Below are 27291 nucleotides of genomic sequence, written 5' to 3'. Positions count from 1 at the left end.
AAGTCATTCAATACTAGGTTATATATTACTGAACAAACTTCACGTTACTTTTGTGTTTCTGCATGAAAATAGTTAAATTCATGTCTAAGGCCTGGAGCTTCTCTGTGGCCTATAGGCAGCCATTTAAAAGCCAGTAACAGTGGCCAGAGCGAGACTTCTCCCAGCGAGACAAACCGTTCATGAATAAACAACACAAGGCTGTATGTAGCTTAGGTTAGATAAAGACAGACATGAAAACGGTAATGAAATTCACACTTCCCTTTGAGAGTGAGCTGCAGCCCTGAAATAAGTTTTAAAAACAGTCAATCAGGTATCAAAACTATTGTATTGTGTGTGGAAGTACTGAGCAGAAGTGAGGATGTGATTAGCCTAGCTTAGCATTAAAACTGGACCAGGCTCTGTCTGAGATATAAAAAAAAAAAAGAGACACACCCACTAACAAGTCTAAGGCTCACTTATTAACACATTTCTGTCAGGTTTGCCAGAAGAAGTGAACTCAAAGTGCAGACAAACTAAAGTGAAAGTGGAAAAAAGATTTAATAAATAACAAAAAAGGGAAACTTACAAAAAAAGGAAACATGAATCCAAAATAAAGAAGCCAGGAACTATAAAAAGAGAAAATCTAATGACTCAGGAAAGGAAGGAAAACTGGAGATTCAGAGGAATCACCATGGAGACAACAGACAGACTGACAAGGACAAAGGGGAAGACAGAGACTTAAATACAGAAGGACAGTAAAACACAGGTGAAACACATCAGGGTGGGGAAGCCAATCAAACAGGAGGAAAACGGGACAAAGACAGGAAGTAAAAACACACAAGGAAAGTTACTTCAAAAATAAAACAGGAAATGAGAATGACCAAACTAATTTAAAAAAAGACAAACACAAAAAGTCCTTAAGGCAATCCAGTTTTATTTGGTATCTTGCACATAAACAGTAATGTAAAAACAAAATTGTGTTGCCGGGTTGCCAGGTTCAGCATCACCTGTTGTTCGACAAGAAGTAGCTCCACCGCAGAGGAGCTGATTTAAGATCTCAGAGTCGCTTCGTAAGGCAATCTGTTCGACCGCGATGGAAATCAAAAGTTTTTGTCGTTGTTCTGAATGGACGCACAGGGGTGAAACGCCGGCTGTCATAGGGGAGGGGGGAGTCCCACAAACAATTTTGTGAAAAATGAAAATAATACAGCTAGAAGGAAGTACATTGCTTGGCTCCTTTCTTGCCTCTGCACAGCTGGCCAATCAAGGCAGGAAGTGGGTGCGAATGCGGCTTGTTGGTTTCAGAAAGTTACAGAAATGGTCGGACACAGTGCTCTTTATATCTGATGATGGAAAGGTGTGGGCTGAGGGGGTTTTCCGAAGGTATCTGACCTTTATTTCTGAAAATGAAGACACCTTGAGGATACGAGAGTAAATCAACAGCTGTTCGTCATCTGTCTATTGAACAAGACATAATGTAATGACATCCAGGAAAGGAGGAGAATTATGTTCCATTTCCAGTCAAATATTTACATACAGTAATACAAATGTCAACCATCAGGTAGTTCAAGAATAAAACTGGCAAAAGATTGATTGAAAGATGAGCTACATTTACTGTAACCACAGCAACAGTCTCCCGCTGTTGAAGCTTCATCTCTCTTCAGTCCAGTCAAGACAGCTGCATGCATAAAAAATATCAGGCGTTTATTCAGCGCTTCACCGAATCCCTTCACTGCCTTTATTGTTTAAGCCATCCGAGTTGTTGAATTCACGTGTAAAATAAAGAGAACGTGTGCACTTCATCTGTCTGTTAACTCATAATGAGTGATGAGTGATGAGTCCTCTCCAGCTTCCAAACCAACCCTCACTTGTAACTGGAGCCCACATGGAAATCTGGACCAGGGGGAGGATGGTGAAACAGCCAGGAGGAGTTTCACTGGACTAAAACCTCAGAGTGAACCCAGAGAGATGGAAGGAATTTTGGCATTTTTTCTCGCTTTCATCCAGTGAACTCCAGCCCCTCTCTCTGCTCCTCTCGTATGTGATCTACAGAGTCTTCCTCCTCCTCCTCCTCCTCCTCCTCCCTGCCTGTGAAGGTTTATTCTCATTGATGGACCTCCGTCAGGCAAAAGTTCACTGAACGTAGCAAAGATAGAGTTATTTCCCCTGGAATTTTATCGTGAAAATCGTATTTTTCTGAACACAAATTACAGTTAAGTGAAGTGGTTCTCGTACATGTGAAAGAATTTAAATTATTAAGAAATATTAAGAGTGCTTTACCTCCGCTGCGGGCACTGGGATGTTGTAAAATCGAACAAGAAAGAGACCTGTAGGTATTAAGGTAATTCAGATTCCCCCATTCTCCCATTCCCTCCCTTTTTTTATTTTATAGTGTGAGAAATGTAAAATAAACTTTCGGTTCATTATGAAACTGTGGTGGGACAAAATTAGTCTAGGTTGATGGAGGGGAACAGCTGCGGCACACTGCTCCAACAATGCACCTGACCACACCTCATTTAAAGAAATGGGCGCAAGTGTATTTGTTAGGCTGGATGGAAAAATGAGAATGTAATGTATTCACCCCAGTGTAAAATCCAAAGGCTGTTCCAACATTGTTCAGCCAGCAGCTGATGCTGTTAAACGTGCCGCTCCTGCATAACCACACTGAAACAGAAAGTCTCTCACCGGCAGAGCTACAAGTGATTACTCTCAGGACGGGCCAGGTTTAATTTGAGTTGAGAGGTTAAGTGGCTGAGACTGAAGCTCAGCAGATAATCTTCTTCCTGAAGGAAAACTTATTCCTGAGGAGGGAGGGAAATGGAAGACAGAGTTCTCACCCTGACCTGTGACCTTTAATGATCTGAGAGCTGCCACAACTGGTTTCGCACGAACACTCCGTCACAAAGCATTAAAAATAAAAATAAATATAAAGATTTTTAAAAGATTTAAAATGTTTTCAAGTGAGTTCGTATGAATCTGGATGATAAAATGTGTCTGGAGACAGAGTCTGATACTATTCCATCATTTTAATGGGATCTTCGAGTCTTCAGAACACGGACACACGTGACGGTGAAAACACGATATGATAAACCACTTCAATGAGGAAATGAAAAAAGACGAGGGATAATTTTACAAAGTGAGACTCTTCCACACAAGTGTCAGCAAACAATAACACCACGCTGTCACCGGGGAATTCCAGCTCATCTAAAATCCCTCCTTAAACGCCTCCATTAGGCCCCCGAGGTATCGCTGGCTGTAATCTGGGGCTTTATTGCAATTCCTTTATGGCGAGAGGTCAACCAGCAGAGGTCAACCGCAATCTGGCTGCGAGCGTCGCTTTCAAAGGCGGGGCGAGCGCCTGGGTGTGACAGCGGCGGCACACGCCCGCGAGCACTCAACCCGCCGAGTTCATTAGCTTAATATCTGTGGACATCTGTTTAACGGGGCAGGCTGCGACTACATCTTACCTAATCAGAGTGCTCCTCTGGGAAATCATCCTGAGGAGTTAGAGACGCCATCAAACAGCAGCATCCGCGCCATCCGCAGGGCCGCTCCATCATCATGGTAATTAGGATCTCAGTGAAAAGGAGCCGTGTCCTCGCAGCTTTTCTTATTATTTCATTCTGTGAGTGGGAGGAAGATGCATTTCATTTGAGGCTTTTAGTTGATACTCGCAGCCACAAGTGAGGAGACACGAGTGTCTATACTCAAACTGCTTTAGTCTTAAGTGCCAAGGAGAGAAAATGACCCTTTGCACCAAGCCAACGACTCCCTTCAGGAACACGTGCAGGTGCTTTGGGGATGGAAATACCTGTCGGTCAGTCACTGCGGTCTGGATCTTCTGGGCGGATTGGCACAAAGTTTGATACAGATATCCGCGGTAACCACACGGATCGACACACATGGTGTACAGACATTCAATTAACCTCGCAGGGATTTGGTTTCTCTGAGTTGGCTGATTGGCTCTCATCAGCCTCGACTACCAGTGGTGAAAGCAACATGGATAATGAATTACAAGCCTTACTGGCCTTGTTGTTTTTGCTAGCAGCTGCTGTTCGGTTACATTCTGCATTTTGACACTGCAGCTGTCTTTGCTGCTCCTTGTTCAGAGGATTTTCTGCAGAGTAGACAATCTGCTTCCTGTTTACACTTCATTGCACCTGCCCAGGATGGAGGGTAGGAGATAGTTTTCATTTTTGAAACTCTGTTTTAAAAAAAGCAGCATTTTCAGACCTTTAACCCTTTAACTCTTTAGCCTTCAGTTTGATGACAAACTTTGTTTTAAAATGAAAACGTATCAGTGTGGACGTAGCCAGAAAAAGTCAACATTGATTAAAACCAGACATGTTTGAGTCAATGAACAAATCAGAATGTGTGAGGTGACTAGGATAAATTACCTCAAGGCAAGCTTAATAGCTATTTGAAAATGTTTTTAATTTTTCTAAAAAGTTGCAGAGATTCTGTGAATTTGCCATCAGAAGATTGTAAATCTGTGGCGGGACATGTCTTGGCTTCAACTGTAAAAGAAGAGCATCTTTCATGCAGTGAAACTCCCAGCCGCCAGGATCTGGCAGACTGAGAGTGATGGATGGACAGGGGGGAAATAAAGGAACTGCTGCATCTTAGATTTCTTTGAAACGTGGCTACAGCTACGTTAAGACAGGAAAAGTGCGTGAACGCTGTGGTTGTGTCTTTGACTGAAGTGACAGCCATTACCATCTGTTCACTGCTGTCAGTACTGTAGCCGTCTACCTGCGAGAGATGTGCAGCACCGGTGACTGAACCCAATCAGCTTTGCTTTGTTTGCAGTTTTTTTTTTTCGCAAACTCAGTTTCTGTGACTTGTTCGAGGCGAGTTTTTCAAATGAAGCTCTGTGATTTATTTCTCTGCAGATGTGAACACGGAGCAAAATCTCCATAACGCACCCGGCGCTGATATGTCCTGTGGCGCGTTCTCAACTGCTGCCATCAAACTAAAGGAAAGAAGTTGAAACGGTCTGAGATTCTTCGGTGGACAGTAAAAAGAAGAAACATACTAAAAACCCACTTTATGACTATTCCAGGTGTCTTTAAATCTCCACAGACAGACTGCAAGTGTTAGATCCATTAGCTGTCCATGTAGAGCTGCGCAGAAAAACACCAAAAGATTTGAAGCTTGGCGTCTGCATCCACTGCGTCGTCAGGTTTGTTTTGGCTGTTGGCAGCGAGACGGTCCAATGAGTAAACCATGTCGATGTTTAAGCCATGAATCTGGAATGTGAAGCGGAGGGAATCTCTGCAAACACTTGTATTTCACCCTCTCCATGCTCACTTCACTTCAGCTCCTAATAAACTAAACCGCGAGTCACATAACTATGTCAAACATTCCTAAGTCTTAATAGGACAACATGGAGGTTCTTAAAAGACGGATGACTGTATCGTGTGTGAACTGGCTCCACCTCTGTTGCCTCCATGTTGTCCCAGTCTCCTCCAGCTCTGCAGAGGCTTTAACAAGCCTCAGTCAGATTATAAATTATACAGAGCTCGTCAGGGCCGCCGTCCAAGACAAACTCTCCCAGCACGCATGACGTGACAACTGATCTCCAGTTCATGTGAACACATTGTACAGATGACAGTCAGAGATAAATGAAGAACCACCGAATCTACAGAGACGACTCCACATGTTCGACTAAAACCAAAGTTTCTAGAATAAACTGCGAAACCTCCCAGAAGTCTGACGGCAAATCTACAGTTTCATTAGTGTTTGAATTTCTAACTTGTGGTTCTACAGACGAGGAGAGGGAGACATGAGTGAGTGCAGTTCTACCGTGGATAAATCCCATGATATATTGTATTATACACTTTATCAGACGGTGTACTGGGAGATGGAGTTTGGCGGTTTCATGTCAACTTTGACTTTCCAGTCCCACATCTGCTCAACACATCAGCTTTCCCTGACAAGGTTTAGAAAACATGTGCTGAACAATTAGGTCATTAATTACTCGATTAAAATAACGGTTTCATAATTAACCCATAATGATCGGAGTAATAACATTTATTTATAGAGAGCTTTTTTCTAAACCCGATGTTACAAAGTGCTTTACACAGAGCAGCAGAATAAGACTTGCAGGTCATATAAGGCAACAGAGTTAAAGCTAAGCTAACTTAGCTAATTTAGCTAATCTGAAATACATTTAAAGTTTCTTACAGGGCGAATAAACCAAAGGCAGTGTCATCAAACAGAGGGCGCTCAGTCAAAATTAATAAAATCATAAAATGAAAGAGTTATCGTTGTGTGTGTGTGTGTGTGTGTGTGTGTGTGTGTGTGGCGGCGGCTGATGTCGCTGAGTTGTTGCAGAGAAGCACGTGTGTGTGTTCACACCGCCTGCGTCTCTGCTGCGTTGCCGCTGCTGCAGCTCTGTCTGTCTACAGAGTTTACAGGTTACTGGGATGTTTGATTTCTTTTCATATGAATTAATTTCTGATTCATTTTTGACAGAAAACGTCACTAAAATGTCACTGTCTCCACATGCAGATGCTAAAATGGTTAAAAAAATATCAAATGGTGAAAACACAGACTGCACAGTGTGCTGCTCAAAACTTAACATGCTGTCAAACCAAACACTGTGAAAATATTTTCACTGAGCAGAAATATCATGAATTCACTGCCTCCAGCTTCCAGCTGCTTTTGTTTGTTTTACATCCTTGTAAATTAGTTCCGTGACTTCAATAATGCATTATTGTGATGATCGTTTCTCACTACCATTTGATATTTTTACAGACTTAAGAGATTGATGGACTTATTAAAAAATTATGTCTAGATTAACAAACAATGAAAACAATCAATAGTTCCAAACACAGCAAACAACAATCAGGAGCAGACTCGCTGCTGTAACGAAGGCTGGGGAAAAGGAATGTGCAGTAAGTATAGACTTGTATATAAAAAAATAAATGATTATTAGAAACAAATTAATTAATTAGGTTGATATTATGAATATGAACAAGATGTATGATGACTGTAACACAAATGAATGGGGAGTTTTGGTTTGTTTCTTTTCTTGGCCTCTTAATACCAATCAACCTCTATCATAGTATTATTGCTGGCAATGTCCATCATCCTCTAATGGCTAAAGGCGTCTCAAACTGGTTTCATGAACATGACAGTGAGTTCAGTGAACTTCAGTGGCCTCTCCGGGCTCCAGACATGAATCCTGTCCCTGACCTCTGGCATGTGGTAGAATAGGAGACAGGAACATGAATGTGCAGCTGAAAAATCTGCAGAAATGCTGCGATGCAGTCACGTCAACATGGAGCAGAATCTTCATTCAAGGGAAATGTTTCCGTCGTTTTGTAAATGTCGGTGGTGTGTCAGCACTGAAATGAGCCAAACAGACAGGTTTGCTTTACACCAGAGGTTCCTTTGAGAGTCTGCGCCATGTTGACATCACATCATGTTCCTGTCTCCTGTTCTGCAGCATCCCAAAGGTGTTTTACACCAGAGATGTCAAATCCCTTGGTTCATATGGATGTAAAATATCATCACTTCATAATTTTATCCCATTAGACGTTTGTGTTGAATTGTGTCATAATTAGCTTCTGAATTCTTGAGTTATGGACAAAAACGTGTTTTGTGAGGTCACAGTGACCTTGACCTTTGACGACCAAATTCTAATCAGTTCATCCTTGGTTCCAACTGAATGTTTGTGCAAAATCAAAAGAAATTCCCTCAAGGTGGTCTTGAGATATCACATTCAAGAGGCCAAAAACATCTTCTGTCAGGTCACAGTGACATTGACCTTTGACCTTTAACCACCAAAATCTGAACATTTGTGCCACATGCAACAAATTTTTCTTCTTGACGTTGCTGATATATCATGTTCATAAGGACGTGACGTCACCGTCTTTGAGTCTGAGTGAATGCTTGCACCAAATTTGAAGAACTGTTGTAGAACTTCAATGTTGTAGGATTTTTTGATTATAGATCAGGTCTAGCTTCTATATTAATACTGTGAAAGTATCAAAGCCTCAGTCCACAGAGAAATGCACACAGCCTGTATTCAGAAACTGAGCCTTAAAACCAGCCGTCAGGACTTCTGGAACTTTGTGATGTCACAACAAAGCAGTCACCAAGCCCCACCCACCTGGACCCACCATCCACTCATGGTCTCTCTGAGTGTTTTACCTGAAATCTACTATATTTTTATTGGATCACTCAAAAAAAAAGTCAGCCAATCAGAAGAGAGGCTCAGAGCCTCCTGTCTTCTGATTGGTTCACCGACCTGTTGTTACTACAGCTCCTGAGAGAGGCCTGAGAGAGGAGATGTACAACTACTTCTTCTTATGGAGCAACACTTCAAATAAAGGAAAGTATGGAGCTTTAAATAAAAACGTAACAACCAAACATGAGATGCCATTAACTATCCATAACCCTAAACTTGTTTGTAAATAAGTTACAGTTTAATCCTCCCCACATGTGAAATCATTAAAGAACTAAAACACCTTAAAAAACAGGATTTAAAAAGAAAATTGCCTGAAATGCAGCAAACAAAATCCGCCTCCTGACTCTGAATGTTTTTCACAGAGAGTCTGAGCAGTTTGGGGGAGATCCAAAGCAACCCTCGGAGGAAATTAGTGTTTTTGCAGCTTTTTATTAGAATTTCAACAGTAAGTGGATGATGGGAGTGAAACTAGAAAGTGCCTTTTAACTGCTGCCCAATTAAATCTTGATCCATTCATCATTCCTCATTTTCATGAGTGCATATCTTCCACTGGTGCAAATGAAGAGGCAGTGGGGGTTTTCAGAGGTTTGTTTTTTTGTTTTTTTTCTTCGTGGGGCTCACCACAGTGACAGAACTCAGCCTCCCTTCCAGCGAGTCTTGTCTACCACAGTACAGGAAGTGAGTGTTTTCTGTGGGGATACATGGAATGCCAGAAGAACAGTGCAAACCCCCAAACTTAAAAAAAAGCTCTCACACCAGGACAACCCGAGGAAGAATTCAGGAAGCATCGGCAGAGCAAGACTTTTCCAGGAGGGGGGTGAGAGGAAGGCTAATCTTTGGGGCAACACTACCCCCTGCTCAGCTGGAAAGGAATGCACCCTTTCACAAGTTGAATTGAGGGAATGCCTGGCATGGACATAATGGTAGAAGAAATCAGAATTTCCCAGATACTGGGGATGGGAGCGGACGAGGGAGAGCTTAAACTAGAGCATCATGAGTCATTTCTTTCCAATTAGAAGAGATTCGTTCTCCATGTTAGACATGTTGTTAGCTCTTTGGAGATGCATAAATCTGGATTGAAATATTTTCTTTTCTGTTTCTTAGCATCACCAAATTCTGGAAAAATTCTTAAATGCACATTTAATCTGTGTGATTTTCTGCTGTCTGTATCATCATCCAGTCTCTGCCTCTCCTCTTCATATATGCAGCTTATACCAAGTATCTCAGGGCTTTTGTCGTCATATGCGTCTTCTACTGAGCAACTCATCTACAGCCAGGATCTTCTGGAGACTGGCAGAATACGAGCAACCAAACTCCAGTGCCTTTATTATGAGTCTAAACCTGCTGCATGTCACAGGCCCTGATGCTGTTGGAAGCAGAAACACAGCACTTTTGGAGGTATCCAGGCTAAAGGCTAACGGCTAACCCCACCAGACCTGCTTTCCGGTGTGTGCTAATGCATGGTCACTTGACAACTAGCCGGACTTTACACATACCTTGGCCCTTAATACCAATGAATGATGGTTTGAATGCCTCAGTCTATCTGAGTAGTGTCACTGACCATGTTCATCCCTTTATGGCCACAGTTCATCATCTTCTAATGGCGACTTCCAGCCGGATAACGCTCCATGTCACAAAGCTGACGTCGTCTCAAACTGGTTTCATGAACGTTACAGCGCTTTAGACAGAACAGGAGAGTCTCAGCATGAATGTCAAATGTCAATTAGTTGGTAATCTGCATGAGAAGTAAAGAAAAACAAATCTGCTTATAGTTATTAATCTGACCGAGACAGATGTGATCACTTAACAGCAAGTGGTTTGCACTGTGTGTATTAGTTTAAAATGGGACTGAATTTCCAGTCCGTCTCTACTAGTCCATTCAAATAAAATGGCCAAAAAAATAACTTTAAAAAAAGATATGTGTACAACTTTGACCGCTGATGGCAGCCTGGATGCTAGCAGGGCTTTTTAAGGATAGGTTCATATATTTTTGTGTGAAAACATGAAGAGGGAATTTTCACGCTAAGAACGAGGTAGCTTTGGAAGACACCCAGTGCGGGGTCTGTGGATTTTTCCTCCCATTAGAGTCGGGCGAGGAAGGGATCTCTTCAGGGCCAGATCTCTACAGGGACCCATAACTCTGTCAACGAATACTGAGTATTGTTTCATAAAAAGCTTGAGAAAACGTGAATCTGCCCTTTAAACTTCGAGGCTTGTCCTGCTAAGATCTATGCATCCTGTCAGTGCCTGTGTAGCCTGGGAAAAATCAAGCCACGTCTGCATATCTGTGGTTTCGTAAGGAGTCGGCTCTGCCAATCTGACTGCGCCACACATGGCCCCGTATGTCCCCTTCTGGAAACACTATAGGTGCTCAGCATTCTTTGTGGCTTCCTCCAGACTAAATTGGCTTGTTTTTCAACACAGGGGAAGAATATATGTACAGCATGAACAGAGGCAGTGAGGCTCATCTTCTGTTCGTGCACAGTGACGTGGAGCTTTCACCAGTGAGGTCATGTCGACTATTCAAATCATGAGCTCATCCAGTTCTATTCTCCTGCTTTCTATTCATAGTTTGACTCGAGAAACTGCAGTCATGTGTTGCCTTAAATCATGGGAGGAAACTTGAATATTACCTCTGTAATTACCAAGGAAGTTTTTCTCTATAAACAGACAGAAAGTAGGCCTAATCACAGTATGATATCCTCTTTTCCAACCACTGTGTTTGGCTAGTTTTAGTGCCACATATACATTCGACGCACATTTTCCATGTGCAAGTCAGCAAACAATAGAATCTTGGTAAGTGTATCACACAAGCTGTCACGGGAAAATTTAAAAATAAAAGTTATTAAGTTATGTTTTCCTCCTTATTCAACTTGGAATTTGGAATATTATAATATTCAAACAGGGTGTACTTGAAAACAGGGTTTTGTATCTGTATCCATAATTTAGGTCCCATATTGAATAAAGGTCTCTGCCAACGTGTTCTTTGATTATAGATCAGGTCTAGGTTCTGTTTTAATACTGTGAAAGTATCAAAGCCTCAGTCCACAGATAAATGCACACAGCCTGTATTCAGAAACTGAGCAGAACCAGCCGTCAGGACTTGTAACTTTGTGATGTCACAACTCTCATCCACGCCCCAAGCGAGAGTGATTTACCTGAAATCTGCTATAGTTTTATTCGATCACTAAGCCAATCAGAAGAGAGGCTCAGAGAAGAGAGGGGGCTTAAATCCACAAACATATCTTCTTATGGATCAACACTTCAAATAAAGCACAGAAGAAGAAGAAAATATGGAGCTTTAACTCAAATAACTGATGTAACATTAACTTAACAGATACAAAACACTGTTTTCAAGTACCAAATTTTGAATTATAGGCCGTAATATTCCAGAGAGGAAACATTTTGTCACTTCATTTTATATGCAGAGAAAGTGTTGACCCTGAGAGAGGCACCTCTCTTAAAGCTCACCCCACATGAGGGTACTGGAGCTCGAGGTGCACCCGGAGCTGCGGTGGACGTTTCCTGCACACTCAGCACCTTGGATGAATGGCTGTTCCTCCTGTTCTTCGCACAGCCTATTAAAAGCTCCTGGTGCATATCTGCTTCACATCAGGATGTGGGGATGTAATTACAGTTACCAAGGAAAGGATGGGCAACAGCAGAGGAGCACAACAGCCTCTTCTTTTTTTTTTTTCCAATGCCACCCTCTCTGCGCCAGCATGGAACTGCTGGGTTGCCAGTTTTGCCTTTGCCTTCAAATCCACATAGAAGTTGCATTGAGGGAGTCGGGTTGGATGGTTGGAGGCACAGTTCTGTTACACCTGAGATGAGGTTTGTGAGTGTAGATGTGGGTATGGATGGTTGAGACATGTCCCTAAAAAAGTCCCCACCAGACGATCTTGTCATTTTAACTCCACATAGTGTTAAGGTCTACGCAGAGATGCCAGGTTTGTTTGTTTGCCGCAAAAAGTGTGCTACCTTCATGTAGGGTGTAATGTCAAGGAACCTGATGTCCTCTTGTTCTTTCAAAGAATCTGTAACAGCTCAGCTCTTCTGTAATCAATTCAAACAATTATCATCATTAGTCATGTGTGGGATTAATACCACACCCTGACCCTCTCCTTTTTCATGAGTGGATCAGGTGGTGAGTTTGTACGGGTCATGGACATTTGATTTCATGCCATGATATCTAACGAGTGCAGATGCAAAAAATGGCCATTTCATCAATTCACAATTAAATCTATGACACGATAAAGTATGCAAACTTCAACAACGTCAATTTGACGTAGAATACCGATGACAACTGATGTTTATGTTTTGTTGGTCTAAAATTGGTAAGTAACCAAACATCTCACGCCAACACCATCCTGACAGTTACTGACAGTGTAGCTGTGAGTAAAACCCAACGTCATAATGTCAGTGAGCCAACGTTGGGTTTTGGCGTTGAGATGATTTTCATTTAAAACCAAAATTGAACATCTGTCCGACATGAGACTCGTTTGAGTCCAACGTCTCTCTGACTTTACACTGATGTCCAGTGCCTGCTGGGAAATCGTTATGGCCCGAAGACTAGGTCATAGCATCGGAAAGCAAGGCTCCCAGTCTTAATACCAGATACCACATGGAGTCTGCAGAGTACATGGCAGGGGCTCATCTGTGTATTATTAATAGAGCTTATTGGAAATTGAAGGGATTTATTTACAGAAACACCTTACATTCACTAGGAGGCAAATTAGGCAAAAGGTCCAGAAAAGATTTTACTTCATTGTTCCTATTCTGCTCACGTGAGGCTGGGCAGAAAAGCTCCCTCGTTGAAGTTGCACATGGACAAAATATACATCTCAATAACTGAAAGATTAAAATACTATCATAGTTTTCAACTAAAAAGCAAACCGAACTTTATCTGAAGTGAAAGTACTTGGGAGCAGCCGTCTCTCACACTTTGGTGGTAACACGTGCTGACCTGTGACATCATAGTGCAACTCTTCCCCTGACCTCCTGGAGGTCAGCTTGTATTCACGGCACAATGTGACTGTCAACACTCATTCCCCAGCCTGATGGGAGAAGCGGCGCATAATCAGCGCCGTCGTCACCGAGCGATGTCATTAGGAACGCCTGGCTGACCCAACACTGAGCACATCAGCGCCCGGCTGCTGCTGCTGCTGCTGCTCTGTGACCTCTGTGAGCTCCGGGCCCAGAGAGCGCCAACACTCTTAGCGCTTACACTGTATATGCAGATAAAGCAGATATAAGCATGGTATCTTATTGTGAGCTGCAGGCAGAAGTGCTTAAAGTGCAGCTTGAAAATGAGCATCAAAACATCGACAGTGCAGTGAATGTCTCTCTTCGTGTGCTGGGGCCTCACTTTCAGTCAGAATTCAGCCTCATAGTTAATAATGGTGTCCGCTTGTGTGGAACTTTCCTACACGTCTCAAGCTTTATATCTCATCCAGGATTGTAATTCATCTCCTTGTTAGAGAAGACGCCTAAAGCTAAAGGCATCAGTTAAAGCTCAATTAATCAATGCGGTTGCTAATGTAGTCGCCTGGAACTCATTAGAATAAATAAGCAATCCCATATGTGCTCCGAGTCTAAATGAGTCTAAATGTGCTCATTCTCTTGTTTTTCTTAATGTTCCCTGATCACTATGTCAGGAACGACTCAATGTCCAGTTAAAACCTTTTCAGATAGAAAACGCTGGTAAAAAAAAAAAAAGAAAAAAAAAAGTCATCATCAAGAAATGCAAATTTGCCAACTTCCACCCACAGACCACAGCGTCCTTTATTTTCTATTTATTGAAAACATACCAGTGAGTGGGAGCTGCACAGAAAGGTCCTGATAATGCAGAGGAGACATTTAGAGATGGAAACAGCCTGACTGAGCCAAGGCTGAGCAACAGGAGTTAAAAGTTTTACAGTGATGCTCCTCAAAGTAAAAGGAGACTCATTCCTTTCCCTCAACTCCATTTATCTTTAAACTGCTTTCATGCCCACTTCAACTGATGGTTCAAACTCCTTCAGCTGGAACCTCTTCAACATCTTCGACTCAAACTGAAACCTAAGCATATATGAGGACTCATCGCGATTGTGCATTAAATGTACAGTAATAAGAATGTTTACGTTTGTGACTGACTCCAGAGTTTCATTTGTAGATGAACTGATTCTGAAAGTACACAAAGGGCCATTTAGAGGAAGTGTTTTCAATGCATTTAAGTTCCTGTTTTGTATAATATAAGTAGACAAGACACTTTCAATAACAAAACTACTCAGCTCTGAACTCTGCTTCCGCTTTAGCTTTATATAGCCACAAAGACACATGGACATCAGCTTCTCGTGCATCGCTTGGTACAATTTAAAGCTGTTCACTGATGGTAACTGCTGGAGACAGAGCAGACCTCTCTGCTTCGTGGCTTGAAGAACAGCAGTGAGACGGCTGGGACAAGCTGGGCTCGTCTCCAGCTGTGTGCAGTGTAATGAGCAGCAATTACTGCCTATGACAAGTTAACATTAAGTCCCCCGCCACCGCCGCCGCTGCACTGTGTCAGCTCACCCCGGGAAGGCAGCGCACCGAGCTGAACATTTCTTATCTGCCTTCAGTTAATCAGTGAACCGATCCTGTATCAACAGCTGTGCTGCTCCACATTTCTGGCTTGTGGCCTTAAAACACAGTTTGGCTCAAGGATTTTATTTTCCACGTTCAGGCTGTTTCACTTGTACGTTTTTTTTTTCTAGAGGTTGTCTGCAAATATGGTGGATAAAGTGATCATGTGTGAGCTCTCTGTTTCTTTTTTGGGGCTGTGGGGTCTCTGCACTGCATTTCCCAGAGTCATTTAAGTCTTCCTTCAGATTATTAAACAGCAGTTTCTGAGTTTCAGAAGAAAAAACACATTCAAATAAAAAAACTCAGATGAGGAACTCTAAAGGGTTTGCAGAACTGATCAGGAATTTAATAATTATTGAATCAGATTTCAAAGTGGAGACATAGTTGCTGCAAGTATTTGAATTTTTACCAAGACCAAATGTTCAGATGCTTATTCCCATCATTCCTTCAATACATTTTGGTAACAGAAATCTTATATATGAAAACATAATTCTGGGGTCTCGCCCTGATCTGGAATATAGAAATACATGATCTGAAACATCCACAGCAGGGAAGCAAGAAGGAAAAAGGTCAGGACTGTGTGTGGGCGAGATTAGCCTGGATTCAATAATGGAACATCCATTCTTTAAAGGTTCTTTTAATCACATTTTTTTCTCTTATTAACAACAGATCAAATGTATGTGTATTTTGAAAAGAAAGTGAGAGACTGAAGAACCCACTGAGAAATCTGCTGTCTCCCTCCTCTCTGTGGATTTAGCTTTAGCATCTTTCAGCTCATTGTTTTGATTTTATCAACCAAACCAAATGTACTGTTGTGGTTCACTGCAAACATGCTGCAGCTAAGTTGTAGCTAAACAGCCTCAAGAGAGAGTAAACAGAGGGGAAAGGCGAGAGAATATTTGACATAGACATGTTTGTTTTCATAATAATATGAAAATATATATTTTTTAAAATATGGGTCAGGGTGGGCGGGGCTGAGAGTGGCGACTGCTTTGTTGTGACATCACAAAGTTACAGAAGTCCTGACGGCTTGTTTTAAGGCTCAGTTTCTGAATACAGGCTGTGTGCATTTCTCTGTGGACTGAGGCTTTGATACTTTCACAGTATTAATTTAGAGCCTAATTAATATACAACTTTTAAACAATATGGGAACTTTAAATTAAGTGTGTAATTAAAGGAAACTGAAGAACATAAACAACATTTTGAATATTTTATATTTTGTTTTGGCCTTTTTGATTCCTTATTACATGCACATTTCACTTTATGTTAATGAGGTTTAAAAGGGATTTTAAGGTACTGTATATAACTCAGGTATTTTGATCCCTAGGGCTTCTTCATTCTAATTCCACTTACATCCACCACACTGACATTACATTGCAGATGTGTTGAGGAGTTAAAGCACATTCCCTAAAGCAAAAACACAGGAATCGCTCTGCTGTTCAGGCTCCTCCACACCCTATACTTTCTGTGGACAAACACCACAGAAGAATACGAGCTCCTTGTGCTGACATTTGCTGTTTGCTCAACGTGGAACTGCAGCCAGAGATGCTATAACTCATTTTAACTACCATGTTGAGTTTAATGGAGTGGCCACACAGCAAACTGTTGTTGGCAGTACATGATAACCATCCAGTGTTACAGCTCAGTCAGCTGATTGCAACACACAGCTGAGCCGCTTAACTTTTATGGGCTTCACGGAGTCTCCATCTTAAGGAAAACATTTTTTTTTAAAAAACACAAGCTGCCTCATTTGCTGGAAGTCCTGCATGACCGGAGATATAAACACTTTTATATTCGTTATCGTGGAAAAACATCCAAACCACAGAGCTAAAGAGAAATATAACAGAGTGGCATGCTGAGTGAAGCAACACTGGAATCAACAAGAAGTGAAAGTGATAAGGTCACAGTTTACATAAAACTGACGTGTGTTTCACCCACAACTTCTTCTGTGTTAATGTCATTTTTCACATTTGTAGCAATGTTTATAATTTCCTCCATACTGACTTTCTGTCGATTCATTTAGGATTTTAATATCAATTTTAATTCTTGACTATGAGACATTTTAACACAGTTTATTTGTGACATTTCCAACATGAGTGCTCAGGCAAAAAGCAACATCTTTAATTCAGTGACAAACTCATCTGCAGAGGAAGCTCATGTGACACGACTGAATGCCCCAACAACTACTAAATAAACCTTGTGGTTAGATAATGTTGCAGCTGCAGTTATGTTTCTATCACTGTGGTATTTTATTATTCAATCCGTCTATTCCTCAAACGATTTGAATGCACTGTAATGATTATCTATAGTTTTGCTCATTATTTTATTTCAACATGTTAGAACTTTCTTTAACAAGCTGAAGTTGACAAGAGAAAGTGCAGAATAAGTAAAAACAGGAAGTAAAGCACAGTAAAGTTCATATGTTAGACTGCCGCTGCTCTTGGTTCCACATTTTACCATGATACACTTTATTTTTAGCAAGTCTGTGGCTGTGTATCTCTGTGCACCCTAGCCTTCTCATACTGAAGACTATCAAATAAATAAATGAAACTTCTTTTATACTTTTGCACATCTGTCTGTAAATGAATTCTGACCTCGAGTTGCCATTATTACAGTAAAATAAACGAATAAAGCAGAGATAAAAGGACTATATGTAAGTTTTGTTATTGCAACTTAGCAAATGTTAGCATTAACAGCTGGCTACTTAGCAGTCTGGAAAAAACCATTGTGATTTCAGCATCAAACGTCTTTCCTTACCTCACCAAGAGCTGAGAGGTAGAAGCAACCGTATTGTTTTGGTTCTACTTCTAAGTTAGCATGCTAATCAGCTAGACCTCGTCCGATCGAACATCATAATCCCTTTCCGATACCGAGTCACTGTAGCACCCAGGCTGCCCTGAAGACATAGCGCTGCTCAAAGGGCGTATTGTAACCTATAGTATTGTAAACGATGTCTGAAGCTCTTATATGACGGAGAAAACTTTCATAAAGAACCTTTAAAGATCAGCAAAAGAAAACCATGCAAACAATTCAACAAGGGGCTTAATCAGATGTACAGACCTACTGTAGATCCTGAGTCAGAGCAACATTCAACAAGAATATTATTCCTGTGCATCAGTCCACCAAAATAACATGAAAAGACCAAATGCAATGGAGATGCCTTCCCTGCTGCTGCACACAGTGACAACCTCAGGTCAGCGCCATAAAGAACCTCACATGCTCCCATACATCCGCTCAGACATAAAACTGGACATGCTGAAAAACATCAAGAGTATCAAGTGATTCTGTACGGTGGTGAAGGACCCTGTTCTCTTAAGAGGATTTGTTGGAACTGTTCTACTTTACAGAAAAAACATAAAAGAATTAGATGATAATTTGATGATAAATAGTTCAGTTTTTAAAGTCATTTATGGAGAAAAATCCCCAGGAAAGGATTGAAATAATGAAGTACGTCTGAAGTAATCATTTTATAATTACATGAAAATGGTCAATCCTACTGCTGGCCTGCTGCTTCTGGTATACTACCATTGTAGACGGCTTCCTCCCCCACAGCCCCTCCACCTGCTGAACAAGTGATCTGACTGACTAGTAGCAGACGTAGTGACCAAGACACATTCAAACCCCTGATTCAGACAGTGAATGTTTCATAATCTGTGTCACCTAAATCTTATTTTATTTCAAAGACTGAGAAAATCTGCATATAAAGATTATACCTTCAATTATCACTGTGACATGTCAAACTAATTTAAGTGATTCTAATGTAATCTAATTATATATTGCGCTGTCAGTATGTAATTAACTTTAATGTGGAAACTGCCAGTTGATTTATAGAAAGCCTTGTCAAATTAAAACTTTTGCAACATCAGTCACTGTTAAGGCTATAGGCTGAATATCATTTCGGTGTGACTGCACTAAAACATTATATCAAATGTTATAAATAATACGTTTGTTAGAATACAAATACTTTTTTTGACAATGAAGCTTTCCCTGACAATATTATTGGATGATGTTGCAAACTGTTAAGAATGAGAAAACAAAACAAAATCCCAAAGCTAAGGATGGTTTTGTGCTCTACAGTGATGTTACAAAGGCGTTACAAAAGGTGCTATTGTTCCTTGTTAACCCTTTCAAAAATGTTTTGTGTGACAGTATTTGATGTGAAACCTCCTCTCTAAGGTTTTTTCTTTTTTTTTTGGGGGGGGGGGGCATGGGTTAATGTTGACAACCCTCAATGCTCAATGGGCTTTTATGGTATGTTGCTGGGTCAGGCAGTTTTCACAAAGGGGGCCCTCTGCTTTTCAGGTATAAAAAGGAAGGTGTCCAGCAGGTAGACAAGCAGTTCAGCTCCAACAGCAGCAGCACCACCACCAGCAGCAGCAGCAGCAGTATTGCCTCCAGCAACAACAACTGGCAAAGATGACTTCCAGTGGCATGAACATGATGGGCAAGATTATCTTCTACGAGGACAGGAACTTCCAGGGCCGCTCTTACGAGTGCATGAGCGACTGCCCCGACATGTCCTCCTTCCTGAGCCGCTGCCATTCCTGCAGGGTGGAGAGGGGCTGCTTCATGGTCTACGACCGCCCCAATTACATGGGAAACCAGCACTTCATGAGGAGGGGCGAGTACGCTGACTACATGAGCATGATGGGCATGAGCGACTGCATCAGGTCCTGCCGCATGATCCCCATGCACAGAGGCCAGTTCAGGATGAAGATCTACGAGAGGGAGAACTTCCAGGGCCAGATGCAGGAGCTGATGGAGGACTGCGAGAATGTCATGGAGCGCTTCGGCATGTCCAACTTCATGTCCTGCAACGTGATGGACGGCCACTGGCTGATGTACGAGCAGCCCAACTTCAGAGGAAGGATGATGTACATGAGGCCCGGAGAGTACAGGAACTTCAGCAGCATGGGCATGGGCAGCATTAGGTTCATGAGCATGAGGCGCATCATGGATGCCTGCTACTAGACGACGACTCGTGACTCGAGGTGCAGCAATTCGTTACAAAAAACTCTGCAGCAACATACACTGGATGTTGACCGCAGCAAATAGATGACAAAGACTGAAGACCACTGAACTGCACATACAGATGTCTCTGACTGAGGTGTGGCTGTTAAATCAAATTACAACAGCCTCCATAAGAAAACACTAATAAAGTCTACTTTGTTATAAAAAAATATGTTGGATTTAAGACTTTTTCTTTTCCTCTCTATTCTAATTATTTTATTTTCTCTTCCTCCTTATTCCTAAAGGCAACTCATCAATCTAGCAACCTTGCTTCTGATAACCTTGACTGACTAATGTACGCAAATGAAAATATAAAAATAGTTCAGGTAGCACTGGGTAACTAATTTCTCTTCCTTTTGGGTACTCATCAATTGGAGTATTGAAAAGTCAAAGCAAAAGTCAATCAATATCCCACATATTGATATCTATAGAGGTAATCTTGTCAGTGAAGGGATGCCGCCCGAAAACTGCTTCTAAATGTGGATTAACTCTACATTTGTAAAGACCTATAGTATATTTTAAGGTCAGTTCTCTCTCACTGTAGCTGTCAGAATAAAGGCACGAAATTCCCTAAAAAATATCTTTAAAAAAAAAAATATATATATACACTTCTTACACCTTGGTGGTTTTCAACTCTATATTTTAACCAGATAAAGGATTTTAGTCATCTGACGTCTGGATCTGAAGTTATCCACGTCTTACGTGGATATCCACTGTCACTGATATCCAGCCGTTTGCCTTTCAAACAGCTGCCTCAGGTCGTTCTCTGTTGAGATCCATGAATCGTGTGTAGATCCTGGCCACTCTTCAGAGAGCACCTCCTCTCCTAACACCCTAACATGCCTAACTAACACTTACTATGCACTTTCACTGCACATCTTTACCTGATCTCCTTCACTTATTGAATAGATGTAATGCTTAGTACTTACAGCAAGGTTTCCTACTGCACTGAAGCTTTACTGATGTCCCTCACTTGTAAGTCCATATGGATAAAAGCATCTGCCAAATGAGTAAATGTAAATTGAATCCAAACCGGGAGAAGCTTACGGCAATGGTGGTGAAGACATCAACTCCCATGATCCCACGCTATTTCAAAATGTCCCACTACGCCGTCTTTTGTTATTGCAACAGAAGTTACATATTGTGTGTTTAATATTGGGTATTTGGCGATATTGAGTCAGACCTGATGCTTATATTTACCTAAATATTGATTAAACATGCGTCTGACACAGTGAAATTACAGCTGAGGAAACTTGATCCAAATGAAGCTCAGGATAAGTTCAAGTTTACACCTCATCCATTCATAATTCTCTCTTGCTCTCTCACTCCACTTCTTCTAATCAGCTGACTTCAGGTGTTTTCAGTAACCAATCAAAGTCTACCATGATCTCAACCAGTCAATCACGTTGTTGCTGTCAGACTTCAAAATATGTTCTCCTCTCTCCTGCTGTCAGCTGTCCTTTCAGTGCATGTTGCTGCGACCCACCACCACTCTTCATACCAAGTACCTGGTCATCTCATCAGAGTCCACTCCACATCACATGCAGATCTCCAACATTTTCTTCCTCCCATCGAGACCACCAGTGTCTAGACGCTGGGGGGGGGGGTCCTATACTTCACAAAGCCTCACCCTCTTTTCAAATATGATGACATTACAATGGGGTCTAATCGCCAAAGACTCTCAGTGTTCATCTCTTGTTTGCACATGGCAATAGAAGTTTATTTATTCACAAAGAATGAAGTGTCTTTTGTTTGAAATACTGGTATACAGTAGGTCCTGGTTCAACACTATGAAGTTGATTAAGAAAAATGAAGGCTGCAAGCAGCGTTATGCAGGCCCTTTACCTGTTGTGCACCTTGGGGCCCCTGCCAGGAAGCCATTTGACACAGCAAACGTGAATTATGGTGATCACGTGTAAACCAGACCATGAAAATTTCATGTAAATCAATTTAACATCAATTTCCTGTTTTCAGTAGGTGGCGCTATGACTATGACTTCATGTTAGCATGTAGGTGTCTTCAGTGTGGGACTATCATCAAACACGTGAAGTTTGGAGCAGATTGCACAATGCATATTTCAGTCATAACAACTTCCATTTTCATGGCGAAACATTAAAATTCACCCCATCACCAATTCCAGTTCAAAGAAACCTCACAATTTTCACAATAAAGCATCATCACGATGTTAAGCATCTTCTGATTAAGTTTGGGGCAGATTGGACAATGTATAATAGAGTTACAACAACTTCCTGTTGTGAAATTTGCTGCCACACGCCCTTAAATAAAAATTCACAATAAAGCATTGACAATAAAAAATCATCTGAAGTATTTTCTGACAAAGTTTGAGGAAGGTGTGATCAAACTGCTAGGAGGAATAAATCAAATTGTAAAAGATGATACTTCCTGTTGCCGTTAGGTGGCGCTATGAGTTCACCTGAATATTGTCATGCAGATGTGTTCAGACCAGGAATCTTATTAAACATAAAGATTGGGGCAGTTTGGACAATGTGTGCTTGAGTTATAACAACTTATTTTTTCAATGCCAAACATTGAAAGTTGCTGCGCCGCCAGTCGGGCCATTCAGCAAAAACTCATAGTTTCACAATAAAGCATCATCAAGTTTGAGGTGGGTGTGGTCAACCCTCTCCGAGAAGAACATGAATTCCCTGTCACCATGAGGTGGCGCTATGACTGTAACTGAATATTGACATTTAGATGTCTTCAGGGCAGGACTTTTATCAAACATATTAAGTTTGGGGCAGTTTGGAAAAGATGTGCCGCACCGCCTCGGGCAGGCTGTTCAATGAAAACTCAAAGCTTCCCAATTTAGCGTAGCAAGGGTTTTAAGATTAGACTGACCAATTATGATGTTGATCTGTTAAATTCTCTAAGTGGAGTTTGTTAATTCCAATCCCTGTAAATGCTAAAAATGGTACCAAAATTTGCTGAATAAATTTGGTTCCAAAATTGCTGAATAAATTTAAAATATCTAATTTCCTGTTGGGTTTAGGGTATGGGTGCACGCAGTCTTTTTTCTAAGTCTTGGTATGTTACATATGCCCACCAAATTTCTTACATGTAGGTAAAACACAGGGCAAGTAGTGCCTTGTTGAATTTTTCCAAGGGGGCGTTATCGAGCCATTTTGCCACACCAATGAGCAAAATCCATAAAACTTAAGTTTTCTCAGGGCCCAACACTTTTGCGAAGTTTCATGAGTTTTTGAGCATGTTTAGGCTCAAAAAGGCAATTAGTTTTTAGAGAAGAAGAAAAGGCTGACAAATTAATTACAACAGGGTCCTCCTACCAGTCGGTGCTCAGGCCCTAATTATTGACATCATATGGATGAAAGACTAACTGGGAGAAAACAATCCCTGAAATTACCAAAATGATAAGTGATAAGTTTCATCTGACTGGTCAACAAGTTACTCGAGGTATGAACATTAATTTGTAACAGCTTATACAACCTGCTGCTGCTGCTGCTACTGGCAGCTTCATTCAGCCAGTACACGTCCACTAAAAGGTTTTGTGTGACAGCATTCAAAGTGAAACCGCCTCTCTAAGGTTTTTTTTGGGGGGGAACAGCTGTTAATGTTGACAATCCTCAATGCTCTATGGGCTTTTATGGTATGTTGCTGGGTCAGGCTGTTTTCACAAAGGGGGCCCTCTGCTTTTCAGGTATAAAAAGGAAGGTGTCCAGCAGGTAGACAAGCAGTTCAGCTCCAACAGCAGCAGCAGCACCACCACCACCAGCAGCAGCAGTATTGCCTCCAGCAACAACAACTGGCAAAGATGACTTCCAGTGGCATGAACATGATGGGCAAAATCATCTTCTACGAGGAAAGGAACTTCCAGGGCCGCTCTTACGAGTGCACAAGCGACTGCCCCGACATGTCCTCCTTCCTGAGCCGCTGCCATTCCTGCAGGGTGGAGAGGGGCTGCTTCATGGTCTACGATCGCACCAACTTCATGGGAAACCAGCACTTCATGAGGAGGGGCGAGTACGCTGACTACATGAGCATGATGGGCATGAGCAACTGCATCAGGTCCTGCCGCATGATCCCCATGCACAGAGGCCAGTTCAGGATGAAGATCTACGAGAGGGAGAACTTCCAGGGCCAGATGCAGGAGCTGATGGAGGACTGCGAGAATGTCATGGAGCGCTTCGGCATGTCCAACTTCATGTCCTGCAATGTGATGGACGGCCACTGGCTGATATACGAGCAGCCCAACTTCAGAGGAAGGATGATGTACATGAGGCCCGGAGAGTACAGGAACTTCAGCAGCATGGGCATGAGCGGCATTAGGTTCATGAGCATGAGGCGCATCATGGATGCCTGCTAATAGACGACGACTCGTGACTCGAGGTGCAGCAATTCGTTACAAAAGAAACTCTGCAGCAACATACACTGGAGGTTGACCGCAGCAAATAGATGACAAAGACTGAAGACCACTGAACTGCACATACAGATGTCTCTGACTGAGGTGTGGCTGTTAAAGAGAATTACAACAGCCTCCATAAGAAAACACTAATAAAGTCTACTTTGTTATAAAAAAAATATGTTGGAGTTAAGACCTTTTCTTTTCCTCTCTATTCAAAATTATTTTATTTTCTCTTCCTACTTATTCCTAAAGGCAACTTGTCAATCTAGCAACCTTGCTTCTGATAACCTTGACTGACTAATGTAGGCAAATAGAAATAAGTTTGTTATAAATATGGTTCAGGTAGGACTGGGTAATCAATTTCTGCACCTTTATGGTACCAACCAACTGAGAGTACTGAAAAATGGATAGTCAATTAATATCCCACATGTGGATTAATTCTTCATTTGGAAAAACCTATATTCTAAGGTCACTTCTGAGGAAACCAAAGATGTTGGGATAATTACAATAATAGGAAAACATGTTTTCAACAAGTTTCATCTGGCCGGTCATCATGTTACTTATGGTATTCACATTAATTTGAGAAAATTTATGCAACTTCCAGCTGCTGGCAGCTTCATTCATCCACTACAGATCCATTAAAATATGGCCAGATCAGGCCCAGTACCGATTCTTAGGAAGGTAAAAATTAGTCATAGTTAAAGCAGCAGATGCTTGAAAGTAATATCTGTACCAAAATCAAAGTATCAGTATTGGTACCTCAGTAATTGTACGTTGATACCCTGCTCTATATTCACACCATCGTGACACTAACCCAGACAGATACTGTGAATACGAGTTGAGCTAAGAGGCCCTAATGGATCTGGGTAGGGTTTTTGTTTCAAAGTCACCTGTTTTAATGCCTGCCAATCTCCATTAACACAATGATACATTAATCAATGAGCCCTGGGGCCTATTCTAGTCTGTTTGACTTTGAGAGGATGTGTTAAGCTATCTAAGTGGTTGATACTGCCAGAACATTGGTAAGTTACCTAGAGTCAAGAGAGTGATTGTATTAAGTGACTCTACTTACAGTACGAGATTATTAACTGCTTACACCAACAGGAAAGGAATCTCCATATATTTTAATGATTAATGACCAAATTGGAAAGTTCAGTGGTTATATGGCTCTCCGCATTAATCCTAATAATAATAAAAATCAGACCCCCACGATACAGGTCAAGTTTTGTCTGACCTTTTTTCTCATGTTACAAGTCGTAACAGCTCCCACTGCTCCCTGTCCGGCCCTGTTTGAGCGGATCTGAACAGGTAAGAGTCATTGTAGTAAGGCAGCATGATGCTGGCAGGGTGCTGGGATCCAATGAAGCCTGTGGCTCCTCTGTGGTCCGTTCCACTCTTTCAAACTTTCAAAACCACTTTGGTTCAGTATCTCATGTGACTTTTTGGTTGTAAAATTTAAAGTTTCCTTTCCAAGCAGACCATGAAATCACTACAACTATTTTCTTTTCCTGTAGGTAAATTATTTTCGGTGATGTGCACAATAATGGGTGTCTGGTTAAAGGTTAATGTGATTCTCTTTGGTGTGGAAATCATTGGCGAGATTGATTTACTTTTTTTTTTTCTTTCTGATCTGCAGACTACAAGTCATTTCCTCTCACACGGAAAGATGGCAGATGGCTCCAGTCTTTGTGGTGCATTCAAGCACTTTTAACAGAAATCTGGAGCGCACTGTGAGGTGACACATCAGTGTTTGTTGTTGGGAGTTTTTGAAGTTTGCTTGGGGCCCTCACTCAGTGCACACTGCTAGTGTCTCAAAAAGGAGCTTTAAGAAAGACATGGCATAGTTGTCTTCATTTCTTTTCACAACATTGAGCTGAGACACCTCCAAACAGGGGACAGAGGGACGAATCTGCTCAGTTTGACACGGGGTGTTTCTGTTTCTAACGCTCCCTTCCTGGTGCCTTGCAGAGAGATCACAGGAAGAGAAAGGAAAGGGGCAAAATATCCCCATTCACATCTTTTCATGAGGAGACGCAGCCATCTGCCAAATGCCTCTTCACATTAACTTTGCACCATTGAAGTCAGCGATGGTGCAGGACTAACCTACACAATGCCGGAGCCATTGTGGCTGGCACATCGAGTTCTCCAACGGATTTATTTCACCCTCAACACATATCTCTCTCAACAGAAGCCAAGACCAGTGTTTTAGGGGGTTAACTACAAGCAGACAACAGCAAAATGTTTTGTCTGAGAAGAAAATAAGGAAGAAGTCGGACAGCTGCAGAAATAATTCATGGATTGTGCTGAAAATAACTCTGTTCAATGTTTTAATGCTGCCGTCTGTGATCTTGGGCGATGATCCAGTGGCAGGCTCCTGTTTGGTCAGAATCATCCATTTGGAAAAAGATGTAAGCAGGCTAATCCCAAACTAAACAATGAGCTCATCTATATGGAACCACTGTCTATTTAGGCCCATTAATTTGAACGGTGACACAGGTCGACAAATACACCAGACTGTCTTTGAAAGGGTGGCAACTTGGCAAAACAAAAGGAGCTGAGAGTTACTGAGTAGGTTTAACAAGTCTGCGGGCCACGTTTGGAGATTGTTTGGATGTTTGGGCGCTGGCAACAGTGGCGCTAAGGTTGGTCAAAAACCTGTTAAAAAGAGAACAGAGTCTGGCAGGAGACGACCGCTATCAAAGCTGCTTTTGTGAGTCACATCAAGACAAGGCTCTGACCGTTTGAAAAACAGCACGGGGTTGAGCGAGGCCAGCATTTTCTTGGACACAAGCAGCACTACTGGGGAAACCAAACTGGAGCAGTCAAACACAACTCTCCGCCGCGGTGCTAGCAACGAAAATTGGAATCGTATGAATGATCGTTGCCGTTCGCAGACACAGGGACATGTTGACAATGGTGGGAAAAGGGATTAGACACTTCAGGGGCTTCTCGGTGCTTCATTGTGCGTTAAGTGGTGCGCTCGGCCCCCAGCCTGTGCTCACATCAGATCACACATCAGTCCGTGATCATAGCGCAACTCACACGTAACAGCTGGACTACAATTGGCAAGTCTGGATTTATTATAAGGATTAGAAGTGCTAGGGAACTGGGCAGAAGGGGG

General features: G+C 41.8%; 2 pseudogenes; both read left to right on the top strand.

Annotated features, from left to right (window-relative positions):
* The first annotated feature begins 19119 nt into the window (after positions 1 to 19119).
* LOC111672911 (gamma-crystallin M2 pseudogene) lies at positions 19120 to 19961 on the top strand (annotated as a pseudogene).
* Positions 19962 to 23519: 3558 nt separating this feature from the next.
* Positions 23520 to 24346, top strand: LOC111672912 (gamma-crystallin M2 pseudogene; annotated as a pseudogene).
* Positions 24347 to 27291: the final 2945 nt, after the last annotated feature.

This window comes from Seriola lalandi, unplaced genomic scaffold (genome assembly GCF_002814215.2).
Source record: "Seriola lalandi dorsalis isolate HSWRI2012SDOR001 ecotype SW California unplaced genomic scaffold, Sedor1 jcf7180002054906, whole genome shotgun sequence".
NCBI lineage: Eukaryota > Metazoa > Chordata > Actinopteri > Carangiformes > Carangidae > Seriola > Seriola lalandi.
The sequence above is the reverse complement of the archived record's forward strand: the minus strand, read 5'-3'. Positions and strand labels throughout refer to the sequence as shown.